The sequence below is a fragment of the Leptidea sinapis genome, chromosome Z (assembly GCF_905404315.1).
Source record: "Leptidea sinapis chromosome Z, ilLepSina1.1, whole genome shotgun sequence".
NCBI classification, from domain to species: domain Eukaryota; kingdom Metazoa; phylum Arthropoda; class Insecta; order Lepidoptera; family Pieridae; genus Leptidea; species Leptidea sinapis.
The window spans coordinates 3,047,668-3,064,958 of record NC_066312.1 but is presented as its reverse complement, the minus strand read 5'-3'; the positions used below and the strand labels follow the sequence as shown (position 1 = coordinate 3,064,958).

Here is a 17,291-nt window from a genome sequence, read left to right as displayed (position 1 = left end):
AAAAGTAATATATATAGCAAATAATATTTAATGGTCGGCTGCAGGCAAAATTGATAGAAGAGATTCGGTATAAATTCGTAATAATTTCGGGTATTACTATTATGTTTCATTGTGCATGTTGTTTTTTCTTCGGACACATACGTAAAGGTCCAAAAGTCAATTCACGTTATAGTAATTGTGAGCATGGCCTGTCGTAGGCTAAACTGTTTTCTATGCGTTCAGACAAAGTTATTATCGGTTCTAGTAACACAAAAGTTTTGTCAGTTTAAAGAATGCGCGGGTAAAATCACGGGCGTCCGCTTATCCACATCCGCTTGTAAAGAAACCCTACCTGTTGAATTAGCATAATGTAACAAAGTACAATATCGTAGTATTAAATTAATACCTCAGTGTGTCTTTTTTGTTGGCATTAAGATTCATCTAAAACCGGTTGAATATTGTTTTAAAACGATATGTGATGACGCAGTTGCTCTTGATTTTTTAATTATATGCGTGTTAAAACATTTTGGCGATGCGAGGAAAAAAACAGGTTTTGCGACATATTTCTCGGTAATTGCATATCGTGATATCACCCTACTTTCTTATTTTTTCATTGTAAATGTCACATATTTGAAAGTTTGTTTATAATATTTATTGGAGATTTATATCCCTTAATTGTTGCCTGGACAAAACGATCGGTCAGAGAAAAAAAGTTTTTGTTTTGTTATTCCGGTCTGAAGTATAGGTAAAACAAAACGGTGGTTAAACATTATGTGTAACTCAAAGCTAAATTTTATAAGAACTGTTGAAGATAAACATTTCGAAATTACAATATTATTTCATGACTCTTGACGCATAAAACTTCTTGTATGTATATAATCTGAATCTCGGAAACGGCTCCAACGATTTTAATGAAATTTAGTATACAGGGGATTTCGAAGGCGATAAATCGATCTAGTAACGTTTCAATTTAAAAAAAATGTAGTTTTATCCGTGTTTTAAGGAAAAACAGTTTCAATAACATTAGAATACAAAAGTAAATTTCGCCACTATATACAAGACTATAATGGCTCAGATGGGACATTGAGTGATCTGGAAAGCAGAAGACCCCGTTCGAATCCAGATGTCATATATTTTTTTTTTTTATTCAAGTTTTGCACATTCTTAAAAATCGAAGCAAGGCTCCGTCTTCCAGATATTAGTATTAATGTAACATATCAAATAGTGAGGGAGGTTTTGTCCAACAGTGGACGTCTTCGAACTGATCAAATAATGGAGGAATTTACAAGCAGTTCTTTATGTACATTCTGTTTTAATGTTAGTAAAAATGCGAGCGAGAACTTTTTACGTTGAATTTGTAGAGTTAGCTTGAATGACAGATCGAGAAACAACATCATTTAAAGAGCGATATGGATTTAAAGGAAATATGTTGACAATCACGTGTAGTGTAGGATATAATATAGTGTAGTAGATTTTGTTTAGTTCTTCTATATGTAAACTTTCACTAAAACAAAACTTACATTATCCTGTGCCTGACAACAGTCTTATAAAGGGGTAGCAAAAGTTTCTGAATTACTCATTAAGATGTAGTAAAGTCATTGACTCTACTACATCTAAATGTCGACACACAGTTTAAGACTAGTGTGTGAGGTCAGAAGCATAATATGAGAAATGTTTCTCTAAGACACGTGTAATTATTGGGTAGTAAAACAAGAATAAAATGATGTGTACTAATGTTGAGATGTTATCGCTTTTATGTTATGAGCACAAGTCGGACAAACTGTTGAAATGAGGAACATTCTCGCAAACGTAGGGAATGCGGGGACTGACTCATGTTAAGGTGGAGTCAGGGCTCAAACATGTACACCATAATATGTAAACGAAAGTTACCTGTCCTTTGATACTGGCCCCGGTATCTTTATCTCATCTTTTAAGTATTCAATTTAATTAACTATTAACTCGTTTGTGTAAAAAAAATTACAAATAGATCGCTAAGTGTCAAACCAATACAAAAAAATGTTAGTTATACTTGTGAAATTCATCTTGTACATGTAAAAAAGCAAGTGTATACTTTAATTAAATAGTACTTATATTACTGCTCGATTCTGAAGGTATCTGTTTTGTGAATAAAACTACTTCTAAATGAATGTTGAGGTAGTATGAAATATATTAGAAATATTATTGCCTGTAAAAATTATTTAATTAAATGAAGCATAATTAAGTTTGCTGATATAATTTGCAACTATTTATTTTTTCATAAAAATTTACGTCATTTTAATAAAAATGCTGTAAAGAATGGAAAAAAATAATGTTTGCCAGATCTCAGTCAATCCCAATTTTAGGGTTGCTAGTTGTAAAAATGTATATTATTGTTAATTTTTTATGGGATACCTATCGCTAATACATACAGGGAGTATGTATTAACAACAACATTCCATTAAAATAAGTTTTTATCAAAAAAACAGATAGTTGCAGAAATGAGAATTGGGATCTTAGACTATTATTTGCTGGTGGTCTATAAGCCACCTATAAAGTGGCTATGTCATTTAGAATACCTGCTTATTAAGATTTATATGGGAGCAATAGTCATCACAAGAAGTAGAGGCTCACAAAGGATTTATTACAACATCAACATAATAATATCTATTGTAATGTGTTAATCCTGTAAAGTCATGTCTCTTCATCATTAAATACTGTGGGTTTTCGGTATGCCACGCGATCATTATAAGTTCGCAACAAATTCACTTTATGCTAACTCCAGTCGTTAAAATGACTAAAATCCTATCCAATCCACCGCGCAACTAGAAACTGGATTCTAAACTAAAACTAAACTCCATTATTTAATTCATTAAATCAAATGCATTTCCTGCTGCAGTTTTTAACTTAATATAATTGTTTACTGTCGCTTGATCCTCACACTGACGTAGTTGGCTTTCGGAATAATTAACGACCGCAAATTAGATTAGCCTTTCTAGTATCTCGTTACAGTTCAATAGTTCAAGTTGCCTTTGCATTTTAATGATCGATCTTAATTAATATGTTTAATCGAACAATTACTGTGCTTAGATATACAAATACATATTAATAATTAAGTAGGTAGTAAGTAAGTACTTGGCTTTAACGATTTGTATTAAATTTACTAAACTATTATTTTTGGGACTAACCAGTCAAGCTTAACAAGCATTTATATTACACAGTGAAGTTAAAACTTGCAAGTAAAGAAATTGAACTAATATAATCTTTTCTATATTTTTCTCACAGACATCTTTACGAAACACGTGAGGCGATAGCTTCGGATCCTCTTTTAAGAATATTGCTTGTAGGGCTTAAAAATCCATGATATCATAATTATTAACAAAAAAAATTGTCATTCTAGTGTGTTTCAATATCTTTTTAATTTAATTCCTGAATAAAACTATATAAATATAATAAAATATTTTGAATAACTTATTTTAATAACTTAATTATGTAATTAAGTAAAACAAAACGATTGATTATTAACGATTTATTATTTTATTTTTAAATTTATTAATTTATTTATTTAAAATTTCTAGCAGTTTCCTAAAAGTACTAGCAATAAATAGTAAATACACGATCATAATATAAATACATTTAACGCACAAGAACTTTTAACATTGGGTAGATTAGAAGAAAGAGAGAAAATAAAAATAATTTTAAATAAATAATAGTTTATTTAAATTATTAGTTAATAGAAATACGGTTATAGGTTACGTAAACTAATAGTCAAACGGTTTTGATTAATGATTAATCATAACTCATTAATTAATCATAAATAACTAGTTGTTTTTTTGCCACAAGCTAACTCACAATTACTTAGAGACTAATGCCAAATAATTTATAATATGATATAGCAATATCTACATTTTTTGCTAAATTGTAGTGTCAATGTTATTATGCTTGTGTAAAGTTGCACATACTGTTAAGACATACACTATTGTGGCAATAAAAATATCGGAATAACACGCATATGAAATCCACAATACCCTTTATATGTATATTATCTCATTCTGTCTGAATAACAGGCCAGAGTTGGTCATCACGATAATTGAATTAGCCAGTAACTGGACGTTTCCCGCCACGAACTAAAGGTGCCTTCACACAAGAGTAATTGCATCATTTACTATTATTTATAATTACATTGTTTTATCTATTTATAATTACATTGATATTTCTAATACTTTGTACATGTGTGGTTCATATATTGATCGATGACTTTTAGCTATAAATAAATTTGGTAGAAAGAAAGATATAGATAAATAGGTAGTGCCCCCTACTAGGCTCAATGGTATTAAATTTTATAATAAATTACCCAAAAGCGTAACTGAATTTTGTGGACGAGTGGTCTTCGGTGCCTGATTTAAGGCGAGACGCGTAGTTTCGAATCCCTCATTTGATAAAGGTTTTTCCACTGGATTATGTTTTTTTTCTTTCGGTTATTATGCTGATTTTAATATTGTATTTTGAGAAAAGAAAATTACACTTCCATCGTGGTCTCATAAAACCAAAAAATTGCTTTTTTTTTAATACTTTTGTATAAGTTGCTGGAGAGGTGTTATAAGGATTTGTGTTTGGAATTCACCATCCAGGTATTCATTATAAATGTTGGCAATAACACACTCTGTCAAAATTTATCTAAGTTCTGTGCTTTATAAGATGGAGCGCTAAAGACTATACTAGGGACTAGTGTTCCTATATCTAATAAGACTTTAGACAAATATTATTTTTGTGCAACATGAAATCTTTGTTTCTGCATCTAATTATTTTTTCTAATGGATGCAGTGTTTCCAAAAAGTTTATTTTTATTATTAATTTTATCAAACAATTATAATTTCGTCAACGTTATATATACGGCTTTATTTTCTTTATATGATAACTGCACAGAACCTACTTATACGATCTCGTCTGTATGAGGTAAGTCCTTTTGACAACTTTAAATCCTCTTAGGTAGGTCGCTTGAAATTGAAACAGTTATAAACTTGTTGCCAATGCTTGTTGCAAATCCGATACCTAATGAATGTTCATTTTGAATGCAAGGACAGACTTAGTTTATAAATTTACTACAATAATATAATATTGTGCAAGTAGTTTAAAAAATAACAATAGTTGTTAATGTTAATTGACAAAATTGTCTAGATATTATTCGACCTCTAACATATAATAAATTCTTTTAGAATTTCGATCACTTCGATAGCTTTTAGTAATATTAGTCTCATGATTTCCTGTTCGAAGTAGGCGGAGCTACAAAAAGCCTAAGGTTACGATTGCGGTACACTCCCTGTGCACCAACTATGCAAATTGTATGCATTCCTAGAGTTAAGATAACAAATTATTTACGTCATCGGGGTACGTTAAGTTTGCAATTTGATTTATAAATCAAATATATTAACTTACAACATGTCAGAAGAGGCACACGTCTTTGAGGTGTCCTCACAAAGAACTCAGATTCTTATATGGTAAAATGATGAATAATTGTACCATATAAAGTTAATATAAATATTATTTATTTGAGATTGGCTACGATCGCCCCATTACCTCGCAGACTGTGGTGTTAATTCTCTAGCAGTCGACTTTTTAATAAAAAAATACTACGCTTTAAATTTGCACTTCATTGCTAAGTCAAATAGTTTTTAATTATGATGCGTGTATCTTTTTTCTTATTCACCTAATCAGGCTCATAGAAGGATCGATGAAAAATTATATAACATTAACATCAACATACAACTTTTAATACTCTCACGCTCCTTTGGCATGGTTAAGAATACGGTTTCTTAATAATCTTTTTAATTTTTTTATAGTAACGGATTACTCATTAAAAGTCAAAAGAAAATCATATTATGAGGCTATGTGATCACTGTTATAACCACACTGAGCTGCTACTTAAGGTTGATAAAATTATGATAATACTGAGTTGCTCTTACGACACATACGCTATAACACACACACACACTCACACACACACAAACACACGTTTTATCATATGATTATGTTCTCTAAGTATGTTATTTTAAGGCTAAGATAGAGTGGAGCCCCCTGGTACAAGCATTCCTTATATGCTTAAAAGGAGGTTCTTGCCACCATTTGCTATGGAAAATATGTTAAAACCAATAAATAATTTTTATTATAGTATTATTTATTATGTATAAGATACGAAAAATATGAAATGAAATATCAATTCTATCAATTTTGTAAATATCAAAGAATATTGAGCAACAAAATAGGAAACCAAATTAACAAATAACTATCAAAGGCATAGTTCAAATTGTGAATCTCTCTGAAATACGTCTGGCGCGCTCCACGTTATGGAAATACAAATTCAATTAGTTGATTTAAACGAAACTTTATTAACTTTTTTACTATCTCGCTCGTGTTTTGTAGAGGAAAAAATACAAATTTTCAACACATTTTGTTTCAAGTTTCGCCAATAAAATAGACCAACTTCATTCTTCATGGGTACCTGTTAATAGTTGTTTTAACTAGGTTTTTATCGTCTGTGATATATAATGTACTTGGACCGAAATAATATTTGTAGTTTTCTTACGATCAACAGATGTTGGCTGAAGACCTGAGACTCATACAGCTCAGGATGTGATGGTATCCGAATGCAATGCATTTGTCTAAAGAGAATTCGCCTATATTGATATATGTTTACTCAAAAATCTCCCATTCATTTTCATTCATTCATCATTCGTTTGTAAAAACTACTCTCAAATAATGATATAATATATATATAAGAGAAAGTATGTGTGTATGTTCCCTAACAACTCCTAAACTATTCGACCGATCTCAATCATCTCTTTTGTAATAGATTTGTTGAACAACGTTTGCCAGGTCAGCTCGTATTAAATATAAAAAAAAAAACATAGCGATGACTGCTGACACAAGTCAAAACATTTTAATTTCTCAGAGATATTTTGGATCTGAAACTAACTGTAGTACTTCTCAAAAATAAATTTTAATAATTATAATTTGGATTTCCCATCTTGAATGGTTGTCAGGTAACCAACTCTTTATAATTTAGGAACACGCAAGCCTTGTTGTCAAAATTATTCGCGTGGTTTGTGAACATGAACATAGCAGGATGAATTTTTATCAATCTTAAATCTGGTCACACTTCGTACTTACATCTAAAGCAAATGGCAATATGTAGTATACAATCATATATTGTTGAATAGATGGGAATATCCCACCCCGATGTCATCAGTTCGTCCGTGATTGGGCTCAACCTATAAAATTCTTTGTCACATTACCAGAAACAATGAATGAATTCTTAAATTAAATTTGTCTTTTTTAATATGTTATAGTATATATACAAATTAGCTTGCTGAAGGTGTTCTCCATGAAAGCTTAACTTTACAATGCTAAGTCTAATATTAAAAATATCACAAGTTCGCTCCACGTACTCATAGTGATGATGTAACACGGTAATATTTAAATAAACAATGAATTCTTATAACTCAATATTAAGTTACGCTCGAGCTGAGCGAAGTGCGGAGTGCGGACCACAATTATTGTTCGTTTACTTTTCTACCACACAAATACAACTTCGTTCTTATATTTTGTTCGCCTGCTCTGAGACCCAACTTTGTACAGGTAACTGAGGCACGAAGTCTTTGAAATGATGCACCGTTGAATGTACTTGAACAATGAATAAATACCGGACTTATTTCTATTTCTGAAGTAAGAATTTGCAAAGTAAGCGAGTTGATTTTTAAATTTCAATTTATGATTTATTTTAATATTAGCCAATTTTGAATTAGTAGGACTCAGTTGTCTATCTTGAGAATATTTTTATACTAATACAATATATTTAAAATTAGAGAGGTTTCATTAGTGCGCGCATCACGGAAAGTTCTAAGTTTTATACTACTTTATATTACGGTATCTTCATTTAATATAAAATTATTATATATTTTACAGAAGCAACGATTTTTATGACTGAAGTCACTTTTTATGTAATTGCAGAACATTTCTTTGGTGATCACTTACCATCTGCTAGGTGACCATTAAGCTAGTTTGTCCTAAAAGAATTTAAGGTGACCCGTGCATAGTCCGTTTGTGTTCATTTTTCTGTGTGAATACTTATTGACGTCAGCCACTTTGATATATTATATAAACATTATTATCGTATTTATGTATACTTATAATGATAAAACGACCTTTGACTTATTACGTTTTACGAATTATTTTGTTTTATTTTCCTTATAAATATTTTCTAGGTTTAACCATAGCAACTGCAACTCATCTGTTTTTGGATGAAAAGTATGAAAGTAGTTCCAGGTAACGGTGTAGCGAGATTAATATAATTAATTCCGAAATTCTCGGTACTCGTTAATGCAAGCGCAATATTAATCGTAATTGTATATTGTTGAAGAATATTGAGAGCGATGTTACTACATGTTAAATGGATGAACAATATTGTCTCGCTGTAAATTTAATTCGTGCCTTAATTAAATTCGTTAATGCATTTCGTGATAATTTGCGGCTTCTATTGTAATAGGATTCTATTGTTCATAAAATATAATATTTATCTGAAATTTTAAAAGCTGTGACTTTTACTGGGTGCAGGTGCAAAAGTTTTATGAAGGTTTTCCAAAATGTCCTGTCTGTTAGTGCATTGGATTTAGTTTATGTCAATCAATTAGAGTATTCGCATCATTGTTCGACAGATTCTAATACGCTTTAAATAAACTTAATGTGTAGGTATCTAACTATGTAAAATAATCTTTCTACGTCAAGGTCAGCGGTGCAATGGTTAAAGCTGTTGCCTCTAATGGGTGTGGTGCCGGTTAGAAGCCCGCCACGTTATTGTTTTTTTTTTTTATATTCCGTATGCATATACAATGTGTCCCGGCGTGTAGTAATAAAACTTTAGGAGTAGTAACTATAAGCTATTTCATAGACGAATACCCCATATAGGGGGTCAATTTCAAAACCCTACTAGTGTGCAGCGACTTTAACTTTTATTGTAGCAAAATTCACCTTTTTTTGTAAAACTACGGCGGTTTAATTTCTACGTCTTGTAGGGTCTAAATGTTATTTATTTATATTATATAGTTAATAGTATATAATAATTAGATTAAATTTTATGGGGTCTCATGAAACAACGTGTTTATTTTGAGCCAGTAAACACGCGAGAAGAGCTGTGGAATAGAATTGTGTCGGTGGGCAACGAGAATCCACACAAGATAGCACATTTGTTACAGGTGAAATTTGTGACCATTTAATTTTAATAAAACTGTTGTTCTTCATTCTTAGTACTTTTTTTATTCCGTTTCCCTGTACTTGAGTATTAGATCTCTTCACTTCCTACCTGCTTTTGTAGTCATTATGCATCGGCAACGTGCGCTTGGGCCCGTAAGTAAAAGGGTATTTTTCATCAACAATACCTCTTAAGCCTTTTTGATAAATACATAAATACAATCACAAAAAAGCAGTTATTTGCAATTAATTTTTGAAATTAAACCGCCGTTGTTTTACAAAAAAAGTTTATTTTTAAACGCTGTTGTTTTACAAAACAAAAGTTGAAAAAATAGCTTATAGTTACTACTCATAAAGTTTTATTACTACATGCCATTTGAGTTGAGTAAAATATTCAGTCAATATCTTAAATATTTTTTATTCAAGGTTATTTTCACCACCTAAGATTCTGAATAACTTGAAATTTTACACACACATCACGGACCATTGACGTTATAATACATTCACATTTCTAGACCGATAACCTAACCAGGACGACAAATAATATCGTTACACTTCGCCCTTCACCCTGAAATGTAAGATGGAATGTGTAATTGTGTGCCTGTGATCTGCGATAAATCAAACAATTATTACTCACAATAGAAGGAGTAGTTAAGAACAGATTCGACCATGATTTTGTGAATCTTCCCAAACTCGAACGGCGCCCGTTATCAGTCAACTCAAATGGCAACACGTTGCTCCTTTGTAGTAGATTTTTGAAATTCACCATTTCCACCATCGCACCACGTGTCGCCGTGGCGCAAAATCAAACCACCATCACCGCCTGATTGGGTGGCGTTTCTCTAAAGTGCGGTTTTCATGAAACTTTCTTGCATGTACAACCAAACTTTGGAATATATAAGACATTCGACACTTTGTGGTTGTGATCACTTTAACAAGTGATCAGTACGCTCATTTGTTTTATGGAAAATGGAGGACAAACGTGCGTACCGGTCACCGGACACCAGAGGAATCACAGGGGCGTTGCCAGCCTTTAAGGACGCGCTTTTTTTTTTGAAGGTACCCCATGTCGTACCGTCCCGGAACTACCGCCTTTTTCCTTCTCTTTTGTGAATAAGATATTAAAAACGTTTGTGTCGATACAAAATTCTAAATGTAAATTGTCTTATGAAAACTTGTACAATTAAGGAAATTTACACCAACTCAAACTTACGCACAAATTTACGCAAACTCAATCGATATATTATAGTATAATTTTTAACACGTCATAATATCTCTGACCCTGGGACGAACAGAACTGATTGTCACGTGTGTTTGTCTAACTGCTAACACTGGAAAGGGGGCAAGGGCCGGTTTGAAATATGACTTAGTATTTACTCTCGTGGGACGAAATATGTGTTCTCACTATCATTGCAGTCAGCTTATATAGTGTATAGCTTAGGAGCTTAAGTATAATAATGCTTGCTTAACATAAAAATTTTGTCTGACTATAGCCGATAAGATTATATATTACTTGACAGCCATTACAGTCGATATCGATTATTATTGGGAGGATTACTTAAACTGATGCCGTTACTAAAATGTACTTTATGTCGTCTATTTAGTTTAAAAATCCTTTTTAGAATATTTTAATTTATGTTCAATATAAACAACAAAACTTGTAGTTATCAAAATAAAATAATCGCTTAAAAATTGTTCTTTTAAAGAATTGCATTATTTTAAGTCAATATTTGATCGCTACTATACTTATACTACTACTCTTAAACAAAACTCAAATGCAAATTCGATTTGTTTTATTCAAAATAGGATTTTTAAATCGCTTGTTGAAAGTCAGTCTGTAATCTGTTCCACATTTTGAGTAAAGAAATACCTCAGACTTAAGTAGAACGGGCGAAGAAACTCAATGGAACTCTTTTTTTTATTAAATTAGATACTGGGGGCAATCGCTCTTTTTACAAGCAATTTATCCCAATTTAAATTTACTACACTAAAAATTTGCAGTGAACACATTCATAGACACGCTCAGCACTTTGTTTTGTGGATATTAAATGAGACTGACCAAACATGCTCCACCATGTAACGGTCGTACAGTTAAAGTGGGTTCTAGTCGTATACGGAATGGCAAAGAATTAACGCAATTATAATTATATTATATAACATTAGTATTTCAATAACCATCGCAAAAGTAGCATTGCCTATTTGGCATAAATAAAAATGTTCACTTCTATGTCAATTATATTATTTTACAAGTAATTATACAAGTATCTTCATAGTAAAGTCCTAAAACTCCATTTCATATACATATATAGATATTATAATATAAATACATTATTATATAACTAACTGTCAAACCTCTAACAAAGCCTTAACGCAAAATTTTACCGACCGAAAATTTTTGTTGCTTTTTGCCATGTTTATTGAAACTCAATGCTATTAATATATAAAATAATATACAAATAGCAAACTGGTTTACGTAATATGCCACTTTATGACATACTGACGTTGGTTGGCTACAGCGTGAATAATTGCAAAACAGTTATAATTTATTTCACGTAATACGAGCTCTTCGTGGTCTAACAAACCTTGACGAACGATAGAATATGTATTTTATAATTTCAAGTGGCGCGTGTTTGTTACTTACTTACTTTGAACTTATGCCAAACAATTTTGTACATTAAACGCATGCATTATCAATATAGAAATATTATAAAATACCTACCGCTCTGGTTAATCCTTTAGCACTATTTGGCAGTGATCGAATACGTCAAGAATTTCTGCATAGTTTGTATTGTATGTGCACTTGAGAGTGGAGATTGTATTTGTTGGCGAACTAACGTTGGTCGTAAATACCGGCGAGTCCGAAAGGTTATAGGAAGCATGCGCGCGCGCAATTGTATTCAGATACAAGCGCCTCGTAGAATACGCGCGGGCGACTGAATGTTCATGTTCAATGTAGATGTAGAGTTTTGACTGTAGAGACGTAAGCTGTGAGTCGTAAGGCGCGAACTTCGTAGAGTCCCAGCGATTATTGACCAGTGAGAAGTTGGCAATGGAAGCTCGCGCTCTTCGTGTGACCGCGTTAACCCTTACCTTAATACAATTACTAAGAAGTAAGTAATACTTAATAGTATTGAAGGTCAGAAAATTATAAAATTATATATTATTGATTATTATTATTAAAGAACAAGACCCCAGTCTGTAGCCGAATTTTGTTATTATTCAATTTGCTGAAATTGGCTTATCTGTTCTATTTCGAAACCATTTCTGAGTAATAATAAACTGACACTTTTCATATTAATAACATAATTTGAAATAAAATCCACTAAACTAAACGCTATATCAAATTCAATTCAAATTTCGTCTATCTGCATATACCATATCTTGCTTCTTGTAAACACCTGAGCAGATAATCATATCATTTTATATTCAGTACTTCAGGTTTTATTTAAAAAAATAGGGTTTCGCATAAAAATTTAAATCTATGAAATTGTGGACTTGAATACGAATCGATGGTCAGATTTTTCATTTTAATGAAATCTGCGCACGCCTTGACCATATATATCATCATTAAGCGAGGCGAGTTCGAACGAATAATCGTTCCTTAGCTTGCTGACTGTCGTTTGTTATATGTAACCCAGCTTTATATGTTTGTATATTGTCATCGGTTTTTTTTATTGAAATATTTGTTTAACCACTGAAGCTTAACGATAAAACTAGACAAATCGCTAGACTATAGACAAATCGCGTCGTATAAAAACAGAGCTGAATTATGGAACATGCTGCTAACTACACAATAATAATCTTCGACTGCCAGAACGAACTTTACATTGCCGCATTTATTACTGTAGTTTAAAATATTCTTGGTCAATAAGCAGCAATGTGAAACATTTATTCTGTTCAGATTTGATTCGGACAATTGACACAAGACTAAGGAGAAAAATGTGCTTACATTATATCGATAAGCACACTTATGCCGATCCGCTATCAGACTGCTAATGATATGTAGAAATGTGTATAGAACGTATTTGCTAAAACAAATCTATGACGTTCATCAAGTGTCGTCTTTACAAACATACACAAATGTGGCGGTCAGTGGTCATAGAAAAACCTACCAATATGAGGTCCTATCGGTCGTTCACACGTTTTCGATGCACGAAACAAAAGAATATTCTAGAAACAATGTATCCACTAACAATATCTATAGAATTTATTGTTTACTTCTGCACCTATTTATTTATCTAGCTAACCCCGAGTGCATGAGTCGTGGATAAGCCGCAACGCATCAAAGCCGGCCGACCCGCTTTTCAGCGACTTATCACAAGAACAGAGTCAGTGAATGCGTCTTATCAATATGCACGTTCAGTTCACTCGAGGCACAGATTTGAAACCGGCTAAGTGCGAGTTGGTCTTTTCCCACCGTGTACTTTGTCAAAATATCTTAGACAATTCCTAAAAATATTTTAGTCAAAATATCTTACAAAATAGCTTCCAATCCGTCCTTTGTGAGGTATATAATAAAATGTCACAGTGAAAGCGAATCTGAGTGAGTGAGAATCGGTCTCTCAGTAAATGTTGTTGTAAATTTGTGGTAGTGGGTTCCGTGTCTATGTTCATTTATGATTTAATTTTGAAATATATTTATTCGGAAATTGTAGCCAAAAGTTTTATTTAAAATTGTACATACCATGGTACGGGTTATACAAACAAATGGAATGAAACTTCTAGAATAGGTAACATAATTATAATTTTGTAGTTTTTTTTTATTATTCTTTCTTCGCATTTTGTCCTTGAAGGGTTTTCTATTAACACACTCCGCTTGGCGTACGATAATCTTAAAAAATATAGAGGTGCTTTATATTTGCGAATTTATTATTAGGTTGCTTGCGCGACTTTCCTCGGTAGATATCGTAGAATCATAACAGCAGCGCAAATTTCAACTAAATGTGTTTAGCCTTATTGTACGATCAGGTAACAAACATACGAACTTCACATTTATGGTATTAGTTAGAGTGTATGTAACTTAGTACACACTTAGCTATTAACATATTATATTGTAGTTTAGTTGTAATCTTATGTTAATTAATTAATAAATTCCGGAGTATTAATATTTAGCAATGCCCACTATAAATAATGCGAAATTCAGAATGTATGTTAAGCTTTTGAATCAAGGTTTAAATAGAGAATTTTCGCACTCGGATTTATAAGTATAAATAAATTTTAAACCGCGTCAACGGTAGCAGATGTGTACACCATGGTTATGTTACGAGTACAATTTTAAGAAAATATTCAGTAATAATCAAACTTTTGTTTGGTTTTTTATTAGGTCCGTTATATGTCCGTCCTCCTCTCGTCGCCTAGAGCGGCGAACGAAAGAGAAAGAGTAGGTATGTGTAGAATCCATAGACTTACGGCCGTTCCCAATATTCAGTCTATCTCTTACTTGAGATAAAAATCGTAACTATCGTTGACTTTTCTGTCCCAATAAACTTATCGACGGTAACTCACCTTATCCGTACACGCTGTCTGTCAATGGGACGACGTATAGCTTCCAAGCGATAGAAGTTTGTATAGAAATTGCAATTTATGATTCCCAATATAAGGCGATAAAAATAACTTATCGAGTATATTGGGACAGCTAATTACTGACAGTAGAAGGTAGTAATCTATCTCTATCTGAAGATAGTATATTGGGAACGGCCGTTAGTAAACATTACCTAGAGACTGATAATACATTGAAAACATTTTGAATTGTCAATGTATGCATCAGCTAATGGTTTAGTATTTAAAATACTCTTTCGTTTTCGTTTCGTAGGACTTTTCGTGGTCGTTCCTTGTAAGTGGATCCGCTTCACGAAACAATGATGCAAACCTGATCATCACACTGTAAGCTTGAAAACGATGTTTTCCATATCTTAAAAATGAAATGCCTGATGTACTTTTATTGCAATTATGTTTAGTTGTATTTTCTGTATTGTGCGCTGAGTGAGACAACTTTGTTTCTTGTGTGCCTGCCAATAGAAATAATTCTCGGACAAAGGGATTCTCATGAGGAGTTCATCTTCGGATACATATGGCGCCCTGAACGAGAAAGTTCAGTGTAAAAAATTCCCAAAATATTAATTTTCAGGTCTCTTTAAAAAAAAACAAAGTACCAATTATTTATAAATATTAATCTCATGCCATTGCTATTTATGTAATAATAGTTACCCATTCAATCTTATCGTTTGATTTTCTATGAAGTAGTAAGATTAACAGCGGAAATTTTTCGTTTTAAATCCATTAGGATTAGTATTTACTAAGGATTAACGTTATTGAGGTTTTAAGATCAATTATACAAACGTCTATAAATTGCAGTAATATGTTGTGTTAATTGAAATTTTCAAACTCTGTAACAACATCTGGAGTGTTTGTGTATGTCTTCCAGTTTAATGCTCTCCACAAGAACTACCTACATCTATAATATCTGTATTATTTAATTGAATAAAATACACTTATAATAAGCACATGTTCTTTATTATTATTATCCTTACGCACCTCATCTTAGTGGGTAATTATGGCAAATCTAACTAGCACTCCTTCGTGTGTGTAACATTATCGTGCATGCAATCAGAAAATGTATTTTTTATAGGTAGCTTCCACTTACGAACTGGTTTTTAGAAGCAACTTAAAAGTGAGTCATGAATTTGTTATTTTACTGTTCGCAAAACATAAAAAAATATCAATTAGGTTTTTATTATATATGCAATAGCACATACGGGTCATCTGTTGTGTGGAATCACAAGAGAGTCGCCGACTTCAATATTACACTCGAATAAACGTTCTTAAATATGAATTTGAAAGTCGAAACCACATTGGTATGTGCGGCCAAGGGTCAAGCCGGTGGCACTTAGGTGATATAGAAGATATTATTGCGGCATGCTTGACGATTTTGTACGCCTTTAAGATGGAGTGTCTAGATGTTCTTCAGATTTTTAAGTGAGATTCATTTAATCACTCCATGCACATCTATGCTGTTCTATATTACCAATTTCAATTTTGTGTAAAACAATAGTCACTTCAGTCAACGCCAACGTTTGTATGATTTTGTATTTGATGCACAACATAAGACAATGTTTGATATAAATAATATTTTAATGCACTTCATTCATATAGATTTCAATTCAGAAATTATACTTTGCATATAGTTTAATAACTATATTGATTATAATAATGCTTCTTTTAAATAAAATTAGTGACCGTATGTATGCATTTGTCACAGAGGACCGTACACACCGGATGCTCATATATATATTTTAATACGCACCGATCGAGACACAGGCGCCGAATTACTACGCATTCCCGTTGGAATACCACACGAAAGCTTTCGTTCACAAATATTACTTGCTTGTTTTGTGTCTGCCCATAATAGCTTGATCGGAATATTGTACGTGTGAATATGAACAGTTAATGTGATAATTTCGCTAAAATAAAGATATTGTGATTCAATAAGATTATTAGAGCATTAAATTGTTTCGGGCCTTACCTTGAGGAATTTTTGAAGGCAACAAATACGATGTGTATATGAGTCATCTACTACACATCACAGAACTATCTACATCCAACTAAATCGATATAACAGAAGAATGAGAATTGAACCTCCCACTCATTTTTTTTACAACCCACATGCAATTCCACCATAAGCCCAGCTTACCATAACATAAACTCATAAATATCTTCTACGTAACCTGATGAAGATGTTTTGTTGAAGATTTGTTGATGGGAGTTGAATAGTATTGTGTTGTGACATCTATGGGTGACAAACGAGCAAGCGGGTCTGGTGGTGTTAAATGACCACCATCATCCATGGTTGCTCTCATGCACCAGAATAATTACTTTATTAATAATTAATAGCTTTCAGTTGTTTTCTACACTATATTGCTGCCTGTTTTGAAAGATGATTGATTTGTTTTGATTGGACTGAAATGATTATGATATTCTTAATGTCAGCTATCATCAAAATGGGATGCCAACGCGATGATCATGTTGATGTTATCATCCCCGCAATTGTATTGCGATCTATTTGTTCATCATCCAATCGTAATAAATGTAGCATA

The 17,291-nt window shown here is 32.2% G+C and overlaps 2 protein-coding genes across 2 annotated transcripts in view; one reads left to right on the top strand and one right to left on the bottom strand.

Annotated features, from left to right (window-relative positions):
• LOC126978399 (uncharacterized) overlaps positions 1-12,141 on the bottom strand; it is a 28,917-nt gene extending 16,776 nt beyond the window's left edge. Inside the window, exon 1 of the mRNA XM_050827171.1 lies at positions 11,918-12,141. The gene's annotated coding sequence lies outside the window, so the exon portion shown is untranslated. The remainder of the gene's footprint in view (positions 1-11,917) is intronic.
• LOC126978381 (E3 ubiquitin-protein ligase MYCBP2) overlaps positions 1-17,291 on the top strand; it is a 191,168-nt gene that overhangs the window by 74,129 nt on the left and 99,748 nt on the right. The window lies entirely within an intron of this gene.